Below are 23,000 nucleotides of genomic sequence, written 5' to 3' on the forward strand. Positions count from 1 at the left end.
GATGTCCTAGTTTATATAGTCTATTTGAAAAAAACATAGCAAGAAAGCACAGATACTTATAAGTATATAAGAGATTTACGAACTAAGAGGACCCCCACATACTCTCAGAAAGTGTAACACTGCAGTTTCTTGTCCATGATGTTTTCCACTGAAGTAAAAGACCACAGGACATAATTTATTTATTTATTAAGTTTTACAGAAACAGTTAACAGTTCGGTCATCAGCTTGCCCCCTTTAGCTATATACAACACAAAAAGTCTCAGCTATATCTTCCTTCATAAGAGAACTGAAGTATAGATTTAAATGAGTTTTAAATGTAATGCTAAATTCCCTAATTACTTTCACCATTATAAAGTCATTTAGTTACTTTCCAAAGAAGTAACTGTATCTAATTACGAAATCTTACTAAAGTGCACAACACTGATCTAATAATGTCAGGAAGCAATTTGAGAAATTTTGAGAAAGCGCACATTAGAAAGTTAACGTGAAGCCGCCATGAAGCAGAAAATCATAATTAAAATAAAAATTTCAATAGACGTGCACCAAAAAGTATAATATGTGCTGAACGTACTAATTACATTAATGTGAAACTGCAGTTTATATCTAGTTATATCAAGTTAGACATCTCTAAGAACAGATAATCCACAGAGCTGAGACTCCGTGCGGGCTCATTTACAGGCCAATCAAGTTTTCTTCTGGATCTTACTGTTGTGTCAAGAGGACGTTTTGTGGTCCTAATATGAGACTGGGCTAACGAAGACAAAAGTAGTCAAATTTAAGAAGAGAATCTGGTCTTGTTGTTATGTTAAATCAAGTTTTGTCATTAAAATTTGGGCAGGGGAAGGAAAAAAGCAGATCTTTCCTTAGGGTATGAACCAAAAACTGCACTGAATAACAGTTTGAATCATTTGTACTCCTAAAATCAAGAAGTCTTGTAAGAATTAGATAGCTCATAACCCAATCTAAATCTGCATTTACAGCGTCTATTGTAATGACTGATTCAATAAAGAAAATAACTATAAAGTTTGCAGGCTAGAAAGAAAAAGCCTGGTTCAGTGTTTACAGTCGCCTGGAATGAAGCTACAACTGATGCTCATTGCTATCATAGAGCATTATACCTGCTGCACTGTGTCAGTAAATAGTGTATTCTAGGTATCCATTTTCTGCAGGCTTTTTTACAGTACATTGGTTGGTAAAAACCTTGAAGATGCAACTACAGAGCCATCACACTTACATTTACCCCTACATTTGCTGACAACAGCTAGCTTAATAGCTTTCCTACAGTACGTAACACTCCTACACATTTGGCGGATGCACTTCCCTTCAGGTTTATCATGCAGAACAATACCACATTAAAGAAGAAGTTAAACAATTACCAGCTATTTTTTAAACCACTTGGACACAAAAAAAACAACAAGAAAAAGGATCTCGTCAATGAGGCTGTGGCAAACATTTTGTTTCAGATGAAAAGAGCTGATGGAGACGAAGAAATAGAGCACAGTATCTGAAAAATAGGAAAATTGCCACATGCAGATGAATGACCTGAAGACGGGAGGGCAGAATTTACACCATTGTTTGCTTTTCACACACAACACTACCAGACAGGCGATCTTATAACAACTGGCCCTGTCAGAGCTCATCTGGAGCTGAATTAAAGGTTCAGGGAGGGAAAAAAGCAGTACTGCAACAAAACAAGCTAGCTGAAAAAGGAAATGAGATCAATAAAGCTTCGAGAGGGTCAAGATCTGATGGGGCTGAAAACCATGTTGAGCTTGTTTTCACCCGCTAAGTCTCTACCATTAATCTGCAGCACAGCATTATGGATTATATTGCAGATTGATTTGCCAGTGTCTCACATTTGGTAGCACAGCACTGCTCTTTAAAGCCAAAACTGCACACAACATAAATTCTGGGAATGTGTGAACCTGCTTTTCAGCAGTCTTTCACGTGTGTTTTTGCTGTGTAAACACATTCGTAACAGAAATAATGTGTGTGAAAACAAAACGAACAAATGAGAAAGGCAACAGCGACCGCTATCTACACTGGGGTTCCTGCACCATTTTAAAAATCACAGTCATTGCTTTTCAAGGACCGTTTTAAGAACAATGTCAAAAAATGCATTATATATTTGGCCTTCATAAAAACTTAACCACTCATTGGATAAACTGGCATCAATACAGTGATGGTGAAGATGTGCAAACCAATAACTGACTGTCATACAGTCTATGCTTACAGCACAGGCTTAAATGTTCTCAACTGTTTTCAATTGTACTTGAGTGTGATTAAATTGTTGGCAGACAGATAAAACCAAGATTGAAACATATATTTGGTAAATATTTGTTATTTTTGGTTAATTTCTTATCTATCTGCATCAGGTATGGTGTAGATCAAGTTTTTTTTTTTTTTCATGACCGGCAGCATGGGACTGCAGCAGTATTTTGACCAAATGAATCAGGGACACGTCACCATGGCAACCAAGAAGCTAAAAGAAGTAGCCATTGTATTTTAACACAAAACCTTGATTTTTTTCTAAGCAGAACCAAGACGTTTTTAACGCCTAAACCTAAGCAAGTGTCAGTAGATAATATTATAGTGATGGTAGCGTATGTATGAATGGATGCATGTATGTATTTATGTTTGTTTCTCCTCCTAGCAGAGCAGACCAATCTTGTTGAAACTTTGCATCTAAAATTGCCTGAAATGGACATGGTGGACCGATGTGTCTATGACATTTTTTGAAGCAGCAAAATGCTTCCCAACCCTAACTGGTTTGCTTTTTTAGAAATGGATCAATCTCATTTGTGTACATGAACGCAAATCATTACTTTTTAGACCGGAGAGATGAAAAATCCTGTTCGGAGATGTGAAAATTCAAATGAATAGATTAAGGACCCCTGAATTGGTAGATCATAAGGAAATTAATTTTGAGGGGTGAAAAAGTCAAAAAAGCTATATGTCATTATGGTTCTCTATACGCTATTGTGGATGAATGGATGGATGTTTTTAACGTTCCCTATCTTTTGCTTCTCGCATTTTAAAGATAGAAATGTCCCTGAAATCACACCTTGACTTCACAGCTTTCTCACAGAAATTACACCTGTCTCTGTTTGGTGCTTAGTGTGTGCCGTTTCCAAATGACATATTACATGTTTTATAATAACAGTAATAACAACACACACATCTTCTAATTCGATCAGTAGCTCTAGGCCTGGTAACAGCTTTTACCCTTATACTGCCTCAGTTTTTTCTTTCTCTTTGAAGACACACAGACATCTATCTGGCATGACTTTGGCCTAGACTGTCTCTCAGAAAACACACGTACAGACACACTGTCAATTTTCCCAATATTCCTAATACTATGCATTTTGTTATTTTCTCTCATTTTGTTGTATCTTGTCAGTCATGTTTTTCTCTGTCTGCTTCTTTGAGCCTGATAGATTATTTATAACGCTCCTTTTTTAGTCTAGACTTCACAGATGGTTCTATAAACACGCTAATCAAAGCCTTTGATTCCCCCCACCCTTTTGCTTTTCTCTTGGGGTTTGTGATCACATCAAGAGCATGCTCTGCATTGTTACAAAGCTTTGGTATGGATCACTCAATCAAGTTCTCCTTTTGGACTTCACAATGATGCTTTAATTTCTTATAGCTCACTTGCAGTTAACATTCGTCAGCAATGCTAGTTAAACCCAGAGAAGAAACATCACATATCTAATCTCATAGCCTGATGGGTACCATAGTTAGCTATACAGCCCTATGAAAAAATGTTTTCCCCCTTCCTGATTTATTTATTTTTTTGCATATTGTCACACTTACATGTTTCAGATGATCAAATAAGTTGTTAATATTAAACAAAGATGAGTAAAAATGCAGTTTTAAAATTATGATTTCATTTATTAAGGGGGAAAAACAACTTGGTATTATTGATGGTACCATCATCTCTTCTGTCTATCAAATGGCTATCTGAATGGCTATCAAAAAAAATATTTTGGAGTGGGCCAAACCACATTTTCCACCTTGGAAAACCTTCATGTGGCTAAATGTAAAAAATTCTGTAAAGAAATGATTAAATGAAACTGTTGTTTAAAAACTGCATTTTGCATGTATTTGGTTACCATTCTCTCATAGTATAGAAAGGCGACCCATATTCTACCATATTTTCTCTGATGATCTGAAACATCATCATCATCAACATCTGAAAAAGAGAGAATAGTGCAAACATTTCTAAATGTGCAGCACTGTAGATACAGACAGGGGTTAAGTGAGGATGTGCATTTAAAGAAATAGTCTGCTGTGGTTACTACATTTGCTCCTGCTGCTCAAAAACATCAGGTCATTTGCAAACTAGTAGGGAGGTATCTATTCAACATAGAACTATGCACTATGAAAACTGTGATATGGTAAATGAAGGGCAAGATTGTGCTGAAGTTAAATACAGTTAAGGTTTGGGCTAAGTAACCTTAATAACTGATGGCAGCTGATGTGCATTTCTGGTTAAGACTTCTTGAATGGTAAAAATGTATGTAAAAACACAGATGTTGGGTGAAGACACTGGTGAGTTACAACCCACAACATTTTCCCTGGCTATAAAAACCCCATGCAGCACTCTCAACATTGATTTACAGCAGCCATCAATCAGCCCTCCCCAAGTTGGAGAAACTTTCACTCATGGCTGACATAAAATGATATTATTGTGGTAGGCCTGGGCTGGATTGTCCCTCTGGGACCTGGATGCAGCGGTGATTTTTGCCACCCTTACTGTCCCCTCCACCCTGAGTCACACCCCCTAAACAGAAGTGGCAACAGGACGGGGATGAAACAGTGCACCCAGGGAGCTGCCCCCTTCGCGACCCGCTTCTCAAACCATCGATCTCACTCACGGGCCCCTGCACTGGCACATGGATCTCCCTGATTGAATTCCTCCTGCTCCTAACAGATCTGCTGGTGTAGGCTTGCTTGCTAGCAAGAGGCAAGACATTATTTAAGAGGATGAAACCTGATATGAATCATTCTGCCATGGTTTTCGTTGAATGACTACTTAGCTCACTTTTTATGAGCTAAAAATAACTCTTGTTTACTCTCACGCTGACATGCCTTAAAAAAGCCAATTAGGTACGAGTATCAGAAACTTCTCTGTCTCTTCATCCACCTAATGCTATGTGCTCCCTTTGTGTCTGCATATGTGTGTGCGCCTGTGCATTTGACAGGCGCCAGCAGGCCACGCGATTTATCCCGCAGTAAAACACTTGTTATGCAAAGCACTTATTAAAGCGTCAGCAGGGAGGATCGATAAACCATTCTTTACGACAACAACTTAAGAAAACCTGGTCACGGAGAGACAGCGTGCAGTGGTTTGCTGTGATATATGGCATCAGCGGGTCAAAATTAATTTACTGATGCGAATGTGAGAAACGCCACGCCAATAAAGTGGCAGGGAGAAACTATTATGAATCAGCTTGCCTGGCTGTCTGTAACCATAAATACTAAAAACATCATTAGAGGCTTAGAAGGGAAACATCAATTATAACGATTATTAGCACTGGAAATCTATGAGACTGAGGAAGTACAAGTGAAAAGAGCCCACGGGACTTTAATGACTACCAGCAAAGAGTGTTGGTGAATAATGTTTGTGCACCAAGTACATAATTGTGTGTTTGTTTACAGAGGAAGTGAAGAGGGAAGTGATGGAGATGAAGTTCACTCCTGTAAGTGACACAGTCATCATGTACATTTGTAAGTGTGACTAAGCACTCCATGATATTGCAGCACTGCTGCATGACACCTGTTGTTGCTGCTCTGGAGTAGGCGATGCCTGAGATCATCATTCACAAATCCCCCGTCATTCCCATCAATCAGTTTCACCACTCTTGGAAGAGCTCATTGATCTGGGTCTGCAGGTAAGAGGGGCTGCCGTTTTCAGGAGTGCCTAAGATCATTGTCGTTGTCTCCCAAAACAACTGACTAATTTCCCTGAATCAAATCCACACTTTTTAGCCAGCACCTTGAACTTCTCTGAGAAGTCGGAAATTAATCAAGTATTAATCAAGTATAGTATTCAATCACTAAAACTAGTAAAAAAAGAAAGGCAAATAAATAACTACTAATTACTACTACTAATCCAAAAGTAATTATGGACTATACGGTTGTCGTTGTTTTTTTCAGCTTTTTGTAAAACAAAAGAATTTAAAAAAATTAAAATTTAAGGATGACAACAACAATTACAGAAACATTCAGGAAATGGTACTTATCAATACTGTGACCACCTAATACACCTTATTAGGTGGTCTAATAAATGTGTTAATGACTGTATATTGATATAGTTTTTAAACATGAAAGGCATTTGTTGATCTCATAGCTTGCCATTTTAAGTTGAACATTTGTTTTTAACCTGATGTCAAAACACCACCAGGGTTGCAGATGAAAAAATTAACCAACATTTCTAAATACCAGTACAAACAATACAAAATTGTAATTACAGTCAAAGTTCCTGTGTCCTAATGGTTGACTTAGTCAATTATCCTGCACAGCTTGCATTCATTTATTTATTGTAAATCTTTTACTACTTTCTTTAATAGCTTTAAACTTAATTTTTCTATACAGCGCTTTTCCAGCATAGGAGTTCATACAGTACATCTGTACATATATCAAGCACATTTACACTCTGCTCAATCCTTTGTGTAATCTTTGTCGTGCTGTGCATTTAACCTTATCTAATACTAGCTTGCATTTTTGTCTTCATTTGTAAGCCGCCAGTATACCTGCCTGTATTTGTCATTGCTTATATACTGCTCAACCTCTTTAACATGAACAAGCACATAAAAAAAGTAAAAGCCCTGGGTTGATTACAGAGATGATAACCACCTAAGTGTGACCACTTAGGGGCATTGCTGATAAGGAAAGGTAAGGGGAAAGCTGAACCTGCTTAGCAATACAGGCCCTTGATCTTCCTTATGAAAAAGTTGTTTACAACAGAATTATGGTACCCAGAAAAATCCAGAGCACTGTTAGATGATGCTGTCAGCTCAAAGGAGTCAGCCAGACCTGAACTTTTCATGGTCAGAAGCTGCCAGAAATGTTTGTTCCTTGCTGTTTTCCTGGCTTTGAAGAAAGGCTTGTGACAGGTGCAAAATGGATTCAAGCTGGAGTTCAACAAATTTTAAAAAGAATTCAGATTTTTAGCACAAGAAAAACAGAGAACAATTCCCCAGTGAAATTCTAAACTGCAGACTTCAAATATATTGTTTAAACAGTCAATATAACAAGCAAGTAAGGATAATGCCCACACTGTGTGGGATTATTCTTTTCTTAATACAGCATTATTAAATTCATTATATTACAAAATATAAACTGATGTGTTAACACAGCAATTGTTTGCTTATGGACTCTTTCAATAAGATGTTACATATGTTGATGTTTGAGTCAAATCATTCTTTCAGGCCTAGACTGATGTGTTCAATGTCAAGGGTAAAAAATATCTACTTTAATTTTTTAAATAAGAAATAAAGAAATTATAATTAGTGAAGACTGATAAAAGTTTTTGTTTCCATACCATAATCAATTCTACTTATACGCTATAAGGACAAAAGTAGACATTACAATTACAGGAGATGAGCAGCTATGGACAACCATGCCATGAGGTTTTTGTGCTGCTGTTAACACTTACATAGAGATGAGGACAAATTATTAGGTTGTTTTTTTATTTATTTATTTTTTTATCAAAGAAGCTCTTTTTTAATAGAGCAAGTGATTTTCACCATTGCATTTAAAAAAAAAAAGACTAAATGATTTCTGTTTGCACACAAATTGTCTCTCTGTGTTAGCCCAGAGATGGGCTAACACATCCTGGGAATCCTCTTTCACTCGCCCAGTGGTATCTGGGCTAGTTTTTTTCAGAAAGCACAAAAATGACCAGTGTCAATATTATTACACTACTTAAAAACTGACCTTTTCATTAAGTCATACCACAAGCTACTGTGCAATGATGTGCTTTAACTTTATAAATGCTTGAAGCTTATAAAATCAAGCTAAAACTGAGAGATATCTTCCAATTTACACACTAAAATTCTAGCAATGGTTTGGGTTTTCACTTGATAAAACATCATGCCGAAAACAAAAGAAATCAGTTTAGACTTAAGAAAAAGAATTGTTGATGCTCGCAAAGCTGAAGATAGATATATGAAGCTATCACAGCGTTTCCAAGAGTGACAAGTATCATCAAAAAATTCAAAGAGAGACACACAGTGCAGAACAAGCCTGGCAGAGGTAGGAAACTATTTCAAAGACTCTGGAAAGAAAACTAGTGGGAGATGTGTCTAAAGACCTCAGAACAACTGCCAGGACACTAGGGAGTGAAATAGTTATCATGAACTGACTTGTTGCAGCAGTGGCATCTTTAGTCCGACCCGCTGTTTCACAGATGGTTGTTAAGGCAGGCGTATGGGTGGAGGCTCGATTCCATACAAATGTGGCAGTAGAAGTGAAAAACCTTAGTTCAAAGATTAAAAGGTGTAACAATATAATACATGCCTGTTTCTTTTCTTTACTCCTTTTTAATTATCTATCTAAACACAGTTTGGAGAAAGAGATGAAAAAAAGACTCAGGTGGGTGAGAGTTCTACTACTGAGTTGGTGGTGGAAACACTGATGAAATCAGATAAAAAGCTTGGCAGCATAAGAGCTGAATGGATTGGACATTTTGTTCTCAAATGAAATGTCTTTTCGATTTTTCATTGCTAACAAAGATGAGACGAAATTCCAAAATCTATCCACTGTTTTGTCTGCAGCATAAGTTAGCATTCCCTAATCTGTAAATCAATGTGACCTTTGAAGTTGGAAAGCACTGCATTAACATGTAACAAGAATATTAATTTTCCAGTTGGTTGTGGTGACTAAACCTTCATGCAGATGTAGTAATATGTATGCTTTAAAATGATCCTACACGTTGCATACAGAGTAGAAAAACTATCAAAGTGTTCGCTAACACAAAGAAGACACAAGTACATTTTCCCTCCATCTCTGCCTCTCTCATTTCTATTTAGAAAAAAAAACACCAATACATTATAACTAATTATGTTTAAAGAGCTACTCGGCCCACTGTAGAAATCAATAATCATCTCTGAAGGCATGATATTGATTCTTTTCTGCATATTTTTGGCTTAATACTGACTAATTAGTGCCTGCTAGCTCTTTATATTATATGATGAAAAATTACGTAACAGCATGAAAGGTAAGGCGCAATCATAAGAAAGTCCACAATTTCCCTAGTTAAAACTTTAGAGCCGATGCAGACCGTGGCAAAGTCGATACTATTGAGCCAATCAAATAATAGCATAGATGAGTGATTAGTGGTTAACTGTCGAACTGAGATCAATCTGACTGAGTGATGCATAAAAAAGTCTCTGCAGATTCATCACAAGGATGTTTACATCTGCACATACACGTATGTTAATCTTTCAGCTGTCGTGCAGTACAAATTTTTAGACTTACAGGTCTTGCATCATCAATCATCTTGGGTTTGAATGCTTTACAGGCAATAACGTGAAATCTAAGAGACAAATCCTTCAGCAAAATAAAAAGCTGCTGTTCTGACTTTATCCTTTCCTCTGTACAAATGAGTTTGTACTGTGACATTTACTTAAGTGCTGCATGAATGCATAACTATTAATAATTTAAATGAGCTGGTTCAAGTGTGTCTGATTCATGTTTGAATGATTCACTTGTCACTGTTCTACAAGTTCCATAACCTCACTTCTCTTTCGTCATGTGGAGCTGGTGAATTCTGTCAGAGTGGGCCGCTCCCAAGCGCCTTTCTTCTCTTTTTTCATATCACTGAAACCAAATCATCATCATTTTTGTGAAGTGTTTAAGACCAACATATCCTCCCGGTAACATATGTTTAATTAAAGGTGCTGAGTTTTAGGACAGTGTTGTTACCAGTGTTGGCTAAGAATGACAGCTGTAAAGGCAGCTTTATACTCAAATTACATGTTAAGAAATTCAAAAGGGCATTTAGGCCGATAAAAGCTTCAGTCACACCAGTGTGGCTGTGAAATGCAAATGCTTTTAACTTCACAGCAGGGGAGAGTCTGAAGGAAAAGTCACTGGTGTTGATGAGTGTGTAGAGTTTCAAAAGTGAACTTTGTCTTTTATGCTCAGAAACCGTTTGATCATGCTGTTCAAACTCATCTTAGAATAGCAAAATGTACATCGTCAGTACTTCTGGTAAATGCGGCCCCATGCAGTCGTGGAGGGAAACAGTCTGCACTAACTCGACGCCCGAAGTGATCGACACTATGTATTTATTTTGTATATGTCATATGTCTCTGCAAAAGAGAAAATGTTTCACCGGTGACAAATGTTAATACAAGACAGGGTCACCCACCCAACAATGAATATGTGTGCAGCTGCAAAACACTTCCTGCTGTCCATTTGCAGGATGCACAATTCCATTAGCATGTCCTCACCCCCAACAATATTTACTTGAGGAGATTCTTATTTATTTATCTATTTGTCAGCATGTGGTCGAAAAGGTTGATGAAACAGCAAGTGGTCTACCATTTATGTGGGAATAATTATATGGAAATGGTATTCACAGGCCACTGTGTTGCTCTGGAGCAGATGCTATTGAATTGATGGCAGCGAAGTGACTGGCAGCAGCGGGAATAGATTGTCCTGAATGATTTGCGTTTCCCTCCAAGCCAGGCGTGTCACCAGTCAGCCTCGGCCTTATCTACGTGTGGTTAGCCTTCTGTACGAGCCGCTTGGAGCGCATGCTTCTCACAAGCATGCCTTGACAGGAATCGGTCAATCTAAATAGGGAGATGTCATTTTCTGATCTGCTTTGCTTTAGCATTGGATTTTCATCAGTCCCTGGTTGTTAGAAATTTCCCTTCCTTTCTTCCTTTCTTTCTGGTTTTAAATTCGCTGAGTGAAATAAAAACAGTAGGTAATTTTGGCTTTAATTGCCACTTGGGAAGAAGTGAAAATTACTAAAACATGCTCTCGACAAGACTACTCACAGATCTTGATGAAAGCAAAAATAGCTGTAGTGGTGCGGTTAGAGGAGATCTAGATCCACTGCTTCAATTTCCAAACTGTTAATATTGATAAACGCTGTGTAGAATATCTAAGCAGGCACTCCTGGTTCTGAGTGTTCTGAGGATCAAATTTAGTTTTAGTACAAACAGCATTAGTTCCTTGGATTACATAATATGTGGCTACTACTGAGGAAACACGTTCAAAAAATAGCTGTCTTTGTAAATGTAAAAAGTACACGCCTGTAGACCTGAAACGTACAATTTCAAGGATTATCTGCATTTGTGATGTTGCTCAATATCTAAAAAATGTTGACTGGTTTAACACTTTGGTCCCATCTACAAATATCAGTAAAAGGAAAAAAGAAAATGACAGAGGATGAAGCCTATAAGCTTTAGTGAGCCTCTGATTTCTCCTTATCACTGAATATTTCTGTTTGTCTTAAATTTAATTGAACAGCTGTTTTCTAAGCGCAACCTCTAGAAAAAAATATGTAATCATCATACTTTGTTTAACTCTTCTAATTTGGAGCCAGTAGGCATTTATTGATGCTTTAATACTGTTTGGGGCTGGGCTCTGGGGAGCCCAATCCATGACTGGATTTGAGGCAAACGATGGAAGTGACTAACAGTGAGAGGAAAGGGTACCAGTGGCTAAGATGTAACACAGTAGTAAATATATTAGAGGTTTATCTAGGCATCTGGAACACCCAGCTATAACTGTGAGGACATAGCTTGATGTTTATGTGATAGGCTAAATTTTACTGCATTTCAATTTTGATTGAGTCAGTCTATTTGTTTCCACACTGAAATAAATGAATCTGAGTGAATGTAAATACAACAAAGTAACATTAATTATGCAATGTTTGCATCTATACATCAATTTATACATTGTTTAGAAGTCTTTAGTTGTTCAAAATCCAAGATATTATGCATTTTATTTACTTTACTAGGTTTTATATAATGAGGTGTTTTTAAAGCAAATCCATAAAAAAATATGTTGTCCAGTTTAGTGTTTGTAATTAAACTTTTCTGGATTTTACTGAGTAAAGCCAAGAAATGTCTGCAATGTCCTTTTTAAATACAAAAGGCAAACACTTCTTTGTCTACCTTTGCAGTTGTCAGTAATTACTGTAGCATCCTGAGGGGGTGTATCAGGAAAGCTTAGTCAGAAGTGAAGCCTATGGGCGTTAGCTAAAATGTTGAGCATGTTGTACTGTATAATAATGAGTTGCAATTGTTCCATTGTGTTTACTACTCAGTTGTCCAGGTCATGCTAGATTAATGACGCTGTACCACAGACTAATGATCCCTTTGTCATCAAAGTGTTACTTTACACATTAATAAAATAGAAAGCTGTGAAGCAAAGCACTGCTGTCCAGCTAACCTTTGTTAACAGTAACTCTGCTCTTCACAGTGTTTTTTTTTTTTATAAAGTAATGACAAAGTCTAAAATAATGAAAAATTATCCTATTTGTGTAGCACGGTTATGCTATATGGTGCCTGTAGAATTTTTTCAAAGGTGTGGCCTTACGGCCTCATTAGGATGGCACATCAAAAACAGAATTTCGAGTTTTATTATGCTGTTGTCAAATATAGGTTGCTTAAAAAATATGGCAAAAAAAGAGAAAGAGAAAAGAATTACATGCCTGGTAAATTTGCTGCTATTGAAATTGATATCACTGAAAATAGGTACATATGAAAACCAAATAAGATTTTGAAATGTATGATAATCTGTTTTAAAGATCAGTAACTAACAAGTTAATTTTTCATGTCATTGTAGGGTCTTTCTCTCTCTTGTGCTCACGTTTATTGGAATTATTACCAACATTGGACAGTCTTGCCATGGGGGCCACTGGTGGGGGCCAGCAAATTTTGGGGGGGTGGCCATTGCCCCCGTCCCCAGTGTGCAAACATGTTGAACAGTTCAACATCACAACTTGAAATACTTTTTATTACTACTTAATATTTTATTACACCTACAATCCTCAGGTGGCAAAGCAGGCTGTCTCTTTCCCTTAAATATGAAACTCTTTGTTATGAAGCCTTAAAGCAGTGGAAGAAATTACCCACACAAACACTAAGAAAGTTGGAACTAGCTTGTTGGTGATTCCACATTTTTGTTCACTACTTGATCATGAATAAAATGCCATTAATTAAAATACTGATTATGATTTGTCTGACTTACAGAACTGTGCAAAGGTCTTGCGCCACCTCTTATTTCTTTCTATTGTGCTTCCAAGTAGCCAGACTTTCTTGCAATTTTTTAAGTTGTCTTGAGCAACACTTCTCTAGGTTTTCTGAAAGGTTTTGGACTGCTTTCTCATTTTCAGTTAGAGGAAAAATTCACATGAAACTATAGAAAAATACCTACATTTTGATAGACATAAATTTGTATTTTCGCACCCCTATCGTGATTCCCATAGAGCTATTAGCTAAACATGGCATATCTCAGCATGATGTGTAGTGTGTCCTTAGAAAAATGTGGAAATTGAGCAAGCAGAGGGCAAAAAAAACAAAAAAAACAGTGAAAAGTCATGTCTTTAAGAAACAGGAAAAAATCGAGTAAAGGCCTTGGATCTGATAATGCACTTGATCCATCTACTGTTTGCCAAAACCCCATAAGAAATGGTCTCGTTGGACAGGCACCACCACACAAAAACTGGTCTTGTGTAGTAATAATTCCAAATTTGAAAGTCCCCAGGGGTTCAGGAGAGAGGCACAACAGTGAGAATCTACAGCCGTCTGTAAAATATGGTGGAGGCTATGTCGTGGTTTGAGCTGCATTTCAGCCAGTGGTGTTGGAGAGCTTTTCAAAACTAATGAAATTATGAACACAGAAAAGTATGGTCCGATTTTGGCCATGCAATACCATCTGGAAAAGCATCTGATGTATTTGAAAACAATCAAGAAATTCCATTCAAGTTAATTGTAGATGGAGAGCTATTTGGGAGGGAAAGAACAAGCAGTTGTTGTTGAAAGATTATGAAAATTTAGGTACTTCAGAGGTGAGACCCAGATAAGAGGAACTAGAAAGAATCGCAGATGAATAACAAACTGTTTGTGGTGGCATTCTCCTAAACAATAGATGTTGGGACTGAGACAAAACTTCCCCCACCCCCACAAATGATAGCACAGCCACTGGCCCAGGGCTTTAACTTTATTGTTAGACAATGTAAGTGTAGGGAAAAAAATGACATGATGCAGCATTTACATGAAGTGGAGAATTAGATCATAATGTACAGAAAACACATTTTAAAAATCTAAATTGATATGAATATAACAACATTGTTCAGCAGCTTTAGAATTGTAAAGGCTAATCTACCCCAGCAGATTTTATTAATGGAACAAAAGCATACATTCCCATTTGCAGCATTTTACACTGGGGCAGTAGCAAGTGTTTACTTAACTGACTCCATCCATTTAATTCTAAAGAGTCTGTCTAAGTAGTGCTTATATTCAGAACTTTAATAGCAGACTTAGGACTTTCAGTCAATTAGAGAAACACTACATGATAAAAAGGCTGAAGCAGGCAGAGGTACTTGCAGTTAATTGATTGGTAACCGAACAATGCACACAATGATGTACAAGCCCCCATTTAATTACGAGTATTGTGGGGGTGGGGTAGCTTAGAGAGGCTCAGTGAGAAAGAGTTTATTTTTTTAAGCAGAACCTCAGAGGTTGTCTGAACTAAAAAAAAATTTTTCCCCCCTCAAATGTTTAAAAAATTATGGCAAGAGTAGTCGAAAACTGCAATTTGTTTGTTTGTGGGCTATCAGCCTTAATCAGACAATTTCACATTTTCATACCAAAGCAATATGAAATCATTACGACTACCACTACCATTATATCTTCCAAAAAGTGCTTCTGGTGCAGTGTACTGAAAAAGCCATATAGTCATGTAGGTTGCGAACTCTTTGAATGGCGCTAAGTGCAAATTCAAAAGCAAAGCACAAACACATCAAGACATCATATTTCAGCACCCTGTGGCAAGCCACTTTTATTATATACTATAAACATAGGTATCCAACATGGCTTGGCTTACTTCAGTTACGCCTGGCTCATAGGAGGCCCTGATGAATAACAAAGATAAAAAGAAGGGTAGCGTTTCAATTCAGAGAGACTTAAAAAATGCAATCTACTTAGTTTCAGCACAGATGCAGGCTCTAAAAGGCTACTGGCACCCTTCCTTCAACAAGAGTATCTGCCAGTTCAAGCCTTTTGTGTCTTCTTGAACAGTAAATACATACACTTACTGGCAATGGCCTCATCCCAGCCTGATACATACTGTATATACAAGTCTACAAATGCATGCAAACACACAAACATAGGTTAAGAAAATACTTTGTATGGGCATCTTTCTGCAGCAATGGCTAAAATGAGCCTGAAGCCATGCTTCGTGTGTTTGTGTTGTCGAAAAAGCTGGAACACGTACCTTAATGTGTCACGAACAATTTGGAATTAACCTCCACATGACCTCTGAGAAATGAAGAATGATTTCATCAGAAAAAAATGTGTTCAAGAACAAATGAACAAGTGTAGTTGCTGCAGAGACGGCTGCAGTGACATCTTTAACTTTCGAATCCAATCATTGTTGTGTTATCTGTAATTGCACTGGCCGAGCTCAATTCTGTTTGTTGAAACTAGAGGTCAGGCCAGGAGGTTTACTGAAACAGCGCTCTATTGGCAAGTTGCACCTCCAATCTTTGGCTTCTAAATCCACTCAGTAGCTCCAGGGGCAGGTCGACTACAGACTGTGGCTGACGTTTATTGAATAGACACTGACACAAGTCTTCATATTCGGTGACTCCATTGCAAAATGGTCAGCAGCAAATTGATGCCCTAAGTCGATCATAAATTAATCACCTTTATAGACCTGCTAATGGTTTTCTAATGGAAGTGTCTGTGTAACTAGTAAACATTAGCATTTACATGATCCTCTCAAATAAATTACATTTTTCCATGCCCCGGTGCTATTATTTCCACTAAAATAGTCATACTGAATGCAATGCATCTGGCAATCTCTGTTATTATCCCTAATACATTTTCAATGTTCCTTGCTGTTTTTTAATCTAATAGGATTTTTTCACCCCTGTTGTAAGGGCTGGGAGTCAATCTCTAAGATTTTATGGCAAATATGAAGCCCCACAAAAAGCATAAAATATTACTGATTGCCTTCAAAAACCACTGCTGCTGTGATGAAATTCTTTGTCTCCTCATGTGTGACATTGGAGTCTATCTGAAGGGCACCAATATAATCTTTTTAACTTACATCATTCTGCTTTTCTGTAACCTTCAACAGGAAAATTGCTTTTGTTCCTGACACGTGAAAAGCCTTGATTTGTTTCCTGTGTGATAAAAAATTGTATAATTGAATAAAGAAGAGCGGTGATGACATGAAACTTTAGGCTGTTGAATGAGGAGTCGAATGGTCTTATGAAGCACTGTGATTCATTCTGATGGCATGTTTTGTTGAAAACAGGGGGTGAGCGGTGTCTTTGTGATGTCAAATTTAATTCATATTCAAGACTATTTCATTCACCAATTCATAATTCACCCTTTTTAGCTTTTTTCATGGGTTAAATTTGTACGTTAACAATGCAACTAGAAAAATAAACCTTCTTCAACTCTCTCAGTTGACTCTGACAAAATATGAACTGATTTTTGTGTAAAGAAGAAAGCATCCAAAGGGCATTTGCTTCCTGAGAACATCTCTTCCAGTCCCCTGCATCAACAATTTACAACTGTGAGCAAACTTGGCTAACTTAGAAATGGACTCTAATAACCACTAATGTGAACAAATGACTGAGCCCTCACATGAGGGCAAAACAAAACTTTATGTGACTTCAGACAGCATTTTGTTGGTAACAGTGTTAGCGAGGAGGCAAGCTATGGATAGCATGCTAATCTCTACAGAAGACGGAACAAAAGATGGATATAGATAGAGACTTAGATAGTCTTAGTAAATAAACAAGCTAAAGTAAGCATGCTAAACTCTACGTTTGGTTTCGCTGTGTACAAGGAATCCCAATTTGTTCTAAAAGATCTTGAATTATATTCATTCACTTGCTGTTTGGTATATAATAAAAATTGTATTTTATTATCACTTACTATTTTATTATTTAAGGAATAATTATACAAATGTATTTAATTTTCAGTTACTTTATGCCACTAATACAAGAAAAAAAAACTTTTTTAGGCAATTTTGCATATAGCGGTCATACACTGAAGGTCAAGATCTTTTATTCTGAAAGAAAGCATAGAACAAACTGAGTTTTCAAAACTGGATTTCACACATATGTAAGGACTCAACATCTGGGGATCCCAAAGCACTTGCACAGGTCATCTGGTAGATGGCAAGCTGTGTCCAGACTAACTCAGTGTCAGATTGAGTGGTAAAGGTTTGCAAATAACAGCCATCTAATTTATGTATGAAGACAGACTGCCAACACTCATGGTGAATCTGAGCCGGTCTCAGCCAGGGAGTGGAACTTGTCTGTGTTGTGTCTTTTTTTTAATAGGAAACTGAACTCAATCGCAAACCAATAGCAGACCGACTCCTTCTTATTCTTTATCACTGACTAAACACAAAAGCAAAAGCATGAGGAAGTGATTGGTCACTGCATTTAAAAGATCCAGCATAAGCTGCAGTTATCTGCATATGCAGATAGGTCACTAGCAAATTTCATATGAAATCTTAACGAAATAACACATTACACAAGAAAAGGTATTATGTTTTCTTGTTAAGTTGGAAGATATTTTAAGTTATTTAAATATGATTTAAAAGTTTTAAGTATGATTTTGTAAATAAAACAGCGTACAGAAGTACTCATGTACAAGGACCCTACTATCGTCTTCTCAGATGTGAGGTCTGCAGTTGGGCCCTTCTAATCTATAAAACTGAAATAATCTTGCCAGATGTCATTTCAGTTGGAAAATGAAAAGTCGCTGTCTAGAAACGAGAAGCTGGCTTTTGTCCACCTTTGAAATCAGAGCTCCATTGTCTCAAAAATCAAACATTTAGAGAGGTAAATCTGTTCCAGTTCTCACTGTAGCCTGCATACGTGCTGTGTGGGAATGGAAGCTTTGCAAGCAGAGCAACAGTGGGTTTTAGTGAATAGTCGATTTTATCTTCTAGCAGTTGCAGAAAAAATGAAAAGGTCACAAGAATGTAGTAAGGATACCATTAAACATGCGTGATTCTTTTAGAAACAATCTGGATTATTCATGCTGAACATACGGAGGGTTACCTTGGATACTTGTACAGGTGGGTTGAGGATATATGGCATCATTCAGTGGTGGTTTGTGGGTAGAAATTAGTCCCCCCCCCCCCCCCCCCCCCCCCCCTTTTACTCCTGCCGGGAGCGAGCTAAGGTCGCAAATGACTGCGGTTGCCAGACGCTCATATTTTACCTTCTCATTAGCAGTAAAGGAGGACAAGGTAATTACTGTGTTGGAGTGGCAGCTAGGCTCTGAGGTAAAGCAAGGAAGCTCCACATGATGAGATGTGTATTTTACCGAGGCTGGAACCCCAGTTGGGGCGACAAGCCGACAGAGAGTAATCTAACTGCTAAACTGTGAAAGGAAATCTGTGCGTTTGCTTGCACGCACGTCTGATTCCTCCTAAGATTATAAATAATACACAGAGTTCTTTATGTAAACAGCCCAGAAGTTAGACCTGCCCAATTATTTAAACAGAGCCAAGAAGAAAAATGTACCACATGCATTAACGAGAAAAAGAGGCAAGAGGAGACCAGGTCAAAAGTCTGAATGCATGCTGGTGTACTAGCAGTGCTACTACTCTGTCTTCCTTGTGGCATTCACTGTGATCACGCAGGACAATATGACACCAATTACAGCAACAAAAGCCAAAAATCTCTTTCGCAGCATGAAGATCAGACATTGCAGACACACCATGATATAGCTGGTATTCACTGCAAATGCTGGCTAGACACCAGGTTCGAGCCAAACCCCCTTCAGGTCTTTAAAAATGTAAAAGATGAACGGCTCAGGTTATCTTGGTCACCTTTTGAATATATTTCTGTTCCAAAGCTTTGACATTTTCTTTATTCAAAAATCTTTTCATTCTTTGGTCAGTTATTGACATTTTTGCCCACAGGAAGAGACGAATTGGAAGTCAAGACTGAAAGAAAGGAGAATCTTCACAATCACTCCTTTCTTGTGCAGCAACTTCCTGATTCTGACTGGTAGTTTTCATTTAAAAAGAAAAAAATTAGTGGGGTGCTGTTTTAATCTGCGTTGGTGAAAGGAGACAAAGATTTATGCTCGCCCAGGTTTCTTGATAAAATTTGTTTCTTGCTATTGTGCTATCCAAAATGTTTCATCTCCTGTGACTGTGCACACTTGATTGCTTCTTTTCAAACAGATATTTTTACTTTAGAAAGTAATTTATTCATAATAAAAAAGCTCTGTCAAAAGCACAATAAAAACCCTTCCCTTTTTTCCCCTCTTTGTGAGTGAGTTTCTACTATTTCTTCCTGCGTCTTCAATCTTGTCTTCTTCTGTTTTCCTGCACTCACAAACTCAAATGCCACCTGATCAAGGATTTTTCTGTCAATACTCCTTGAACCAGTCCGTGAACTTAGTTATTTAAAATCTACTAATTCTCAACCCATCCTCACCCTGATCTCTACAACATTTAAGAAGAGTCTCAATCAACCACCTGTTGGTTTTACTCCTCCACCATTGGTTGCTAGACTCCAGACTTCCTGCCCTGTTTGATTTTTTTCAGAGGCTTATGAGATTTTGCTTTTATACACTTTGGTACATTTTATTTTCAATAAATACATACAAATGTGTGTATTTGTATGTGTGTGTGTGTTTTTCATTTTTCCTTTCCAACATATCTTGTACTCTACATTGCACAATTATATTTTTTTAATAATAAGGTATTTCCAACTTTGTGCCAACAGTTTGGAGAAGATGATTTTCAGTTTCACTGTGACAAATGCTCAGTTTGTTGTTAGTGTACTTGATTCAGCTCTATGAAATGGAAAACTCACTGTGACCTTACAACCCAGTATCAAACAACGCAATTTTGGCTTCATTGTCAGATTCAGAGACAGCAGCGCTGGGTAAAAATATGCTATCATTCATTTAAATGGAGCAGGTCCACTGGCAAAAAGAATTTTCTAAGCTTTTTTCAGGCTAGTCACATAAAATGTAATCATACCTATCAATCACATTATTGAAACCACATCTTAACAGAGTATTAAGATGTATCCTTATTTTGCAAGGAAAATGGGCAGAAATTTATTGAAAGGTGCCAACATGCAGCAGTGGGTCATGAATTAGAACCTTTATTTATCCTTCAATGGTTCATAGCTGAGTGTTAATAAACTAAAACACAGACTGGAAAACTATTGCACAGGACCACATTTAAAGAATTACAAGAAAGTCTGATTCCTGGGAGGCAAAATATAAAGAAATGGGGGGTAACTCAAGACTTTTTGCACAGTCCTGTATGTCATCTTCATGTCAACAAAACAGCTCTTTTCTTTCAGCACATGGGCATTTGACCACTTGGGGTGTCCTGTGATGATGTTTGGGTTAATCCACTGATGCTTGATCGGAGGGACCTGCAGGACTTGGAGTTGAGGTGAACTTCTTGAAGTTTTTGTCCTGTTCCTAGACCATTTCTGAATAATATATTTAGAATAATAGGCAGACTGTCCTACTGGAGGAGACTGCTGCTGTCATGAAGAGTGCTTGATCAACATGGTACATGGAAAGTTAACTCCCACATACTTTTCAGGTCTCAAGGTTTCTAAGAAGACCTCTGATCACACACATTTAACATCATAGCCTATCACTGTATATAAATGTGTTATTTCTACTGATACAGCTTAATTCAATCTTATTCATTTAGCGCTGATTTACAAAAAGTCATCCCAAAGTACTTTATATTACGATCTAAAGACTCAACATGATTAAAAAGAAACCTCTACAAACACATGTCCCCAGATGAGCAAGGACTTGGCATCTAATTATGTTGTGAGCCTTGTTAATATATTAAAATAAGTAATAATTCAACTGTAAATTTGTTCCCCCTGACTACTTTTTTGATTATAATTCACCATCTTGAGTAACTTGAACAACTCACAGGTTTTTTTTGTTTTGTTTTTGTGTATGGCTCACTGGTACAAATCTCTAAAGCCAGCTCTGAAATAAAAAAAAAGCCTTATTATCATATGCAGCAGTCATGTAAGACTTCAACATTTGGCTGTTTTAGCTGCGTAGTCAGCTGTTAACATTTCTTGTTCAGTTTATCTGACTTTTCTGCAACCCTAAAATCTATTTTAAAAACCACTCAGCCAGGGCTGTTATGATAAAGTTCTGACAAAGCCCATGGCCACAGACTCATCTGCTGTTGCTGATCCTTGCAACGGGTGCTTGAACAAATGTCAAGGTTTAATTAAATGAAGTGTTATTAAATTAAAATTGATTCGTATTTTCTACAGACTACTGAACATGGTACGTGGGACTGAGCCAAAAGACCAAAGTTTGCATTTGGGTCAGAGGACCGGAGGATGGCACATTAAGATGCTGATACGACCTTTAGCATTTCGCAAAATAGATAGCAACCATAGAGTCATTAAGATGTACCCTGTAATGGGGCTACTATGCAGTGATCTTCAGGGGTAACAAGTAAAATCCCCAATCTTCATCACTCACCCACCTACAGACCCACACGCAGCTCACTACTACATAATGACTGCCTAGGGCATATTGTTCACATCCGGAAATTCTTTTAAATTTGTAACACTTAAGCCACCAGTATAATAAAAAATTGAGGCCAGGAATATCACATGGCATTTAGTCAAAACCTCGAGCCAACACAATACATGCATACATTTATAAATGGAAACAATAACGAGCTCATACCATTAAAAAAAAAGAAATAAAAAAAATACTTGAATCTGGATGCCAAGGCAGGTAAATGTCCTTGTTATTACAGGAACAATGTCCCCAGAAGTTTAATGATTAGATGGTTTGAAATGTTCTCCCTAACAAATCCAGCTCTAATGACATCCACCCATTGTGCTGACACACCCTGGAAGCCTTCTGCGGCTGTTAAAGAGGCACTATGATGTGTTTTTTTTATTCAACACACAAGCTTATTTTAGATTTTAGTATTAGCCACTAACACAACACTAATAGGCATAACATTATTAATTTATTCTGTGCTGAGCTGAAATCATTACATAGCTACAAAGATAATATAAAGCTGTGCATTGCTTATGTTCCTGTTTTGTTCACTAGCTTTTTTTAATGAATCCAAATCACAAAAACTTGACCTTTTTATTGAAAAACTCTAAACAGTATATTTGTGCTTTAATAAGAATAAATGGTCTTAGGGTTTTTGTCCAAAAGTGCACATATTCATAAACAGCTGCTTTTTAAGACTGGATTCTATGAGTTTTATAACTTATATGACGTTACAAGGCTTTGTTCTGTATGTTACCAACTCAAGATTATGTTTGTCATTGCCAAGTAAAGTATTTCACATAACTAATTTACTAGTAGTTTGAGACTAATTAAGCAGTAATGAGAAGGCTGTTAAAGAAAAAGCAGTACTAAATGGCCTAATTGTTGTAAAATAAAGCCATGCAAAATAAAGCACGATCAAGAGCTCTAGAATAATTGGGAAAAGAGGCAGTATGCAGGTATTATGCATGTAAGGTAATTAATGGAAGTTACTAATTTTGCATTTGGGTGTAGTCAGTGTCACTACTGGTAGCATGAGGTGATATCTGGACCCTACAAAGGTTGCACAGGTAGTCCAACTCCTCCAGGATGACACATCAGTACGTGCCATTGGCAAAAGGTTTGCTGTGTCTCCCAGCACAGTCTCAAAAGCATGAAGGAGATTTCAGGAGACAGTTACTCTAGGAGAGTTGGACAGGGCTGTAGAAGGTCAGTAACCCATCATCAGGACCAGGATCT

The sequence above is a fragment of the Pelmatolapia mariae genome, linkage group LG23 (assembly GCF_036321145.2).
Source record: "Pelmatolapia mariae isolate MD_Pm_ZW linkage group LG23, Pm_UMD_F_2, whole genome shotgun sequence".
NCBI classification, from domain to species: Eukaryota; Metazoa; Chordata; class Actinopteri; order Cichliformes; family Cichlidae; genus Pelmatolapia; species Pelmatolapia mariae.